Here is a 1,440-nt window from a genome sequence, read left to right on the forward strand (position 1 = left end):
ATAAGCCCCCCTAATACTGTAAGACAAGACCCCTGGTACTTGTGCTAGCTACCCTATTGGCTATCTACTAAACACCTGCTGACTATCTTACTAACCGGTGTTGATGACGAATCCCCGAGCCGGAGTCTGACTAAAATATCAGGTGATGTGTGGGTCTTGACCACTAAGCAACACTGAGTAGAACTGCTTAGTGTGCTGTCACCTGATTGACAACCACGTTCTGGAACCTTCTAGTTGGTTCTCTACTATTCTGTGGATACTCTGGCGTGCATCTAATCTATATCTAATCGCTATCGGATAAGATAAGATAGGCGCGCACTTATTCTGGAGTATATTCGAAAAACTGTGACAGGTAATGTCACAGAATTTCATAGCATCTATCTTATCTCAGCGTCTAGATAATCTATATCTTATCCAATTAGATATCTTACTAGATAAGTATAGAGTAATAGATAGTGACATCTTACTAGTCAGGTGGTTAGCCTACCAATTGGGCAAGGCTATGGAATATCCCTATCACACCTAGAACCACAACCAGCTGTTCAGGTGATCATCATTGTTGAGCTACTGACTCAATATGAAGCAGATTGTTCACATGTCAGGTATTCTTAGATAGCCAATGGCATATGTAGAGCATCAGTCAGCCTAGGTGTTAGGTGTACTACCAGTAGTATTAGGGGTCTGGTCCCTCATGTATAAAATACCAGAGCAATCCAGTGTAGAGAGAGCAGACTGTTGATACAGCTCTACCGTCATCTACTTCCTCCAAACTATTCTGAGCATACCAGCTCCTATAGCACTCAAGCCCCCCAGCCTACAGCTATATCAACTACCAGCACCAATAGTGAGTGTTGGGATTAGGGTTTTGCTTGGAGTCAAGTATCAAGGCAATACTTTGACACCTGCCCGTCTTCCTTTTCCCTCTTCCACCCCCTGTTTTGTACAAGTGCATGCCTGCACTGTCTGCTCACCACTCTCACCATCTTCTTGGTGCACAGCAAGAAGAGAGCAGGCCATTTGGGCAGCCAGTGTCTCCAAGCCTATACCACCCACACAAACTTTAGTTGTTAACTGCATGAATATTGGTTGTTTATCTATTTTAGAAGAAGGATTATGTTTTTTATATTGATCCTGTATAGTTATATCTACATGAAATGATGCAGTACTGACTTCACAATCAAATTATGTGAAGTCAGTGCTACAGCCACTGGGTGCTTTTGTTCCAATTTAGGCAACAGTGTCTGAACTCACCAGTGGTCTGTGAAGCTGGTGCATGGTGTGAACAGCATAGGCTGGGGCTTCGGAGTCTGTTAGACAAAGACTGGAAGGACATGTTGGGGCACTGCCTTGGAGACACAGGGGCGGCCGGACTCCTGCATGCGACACAACAGCCAGCATGGGCAGGGGCAGCCCTCGACAGATGGCGGAGGGGAGAGCTGC

This window comes from Fibroporia radiculosa, assembly GCF_000313525.1.
Source record: "Fibroporia radiculosa TFFH 294 genomic supercontigs, scaffold97328, whole genome shotgun sequence".
Taxonomy (NCBI): Eukaryota; Fungi; Basidiomycota; class Agaricomycetes; order Polyporales; family Fibroporiaceae; genus Fibroporia; species Fibroporia radiculosa.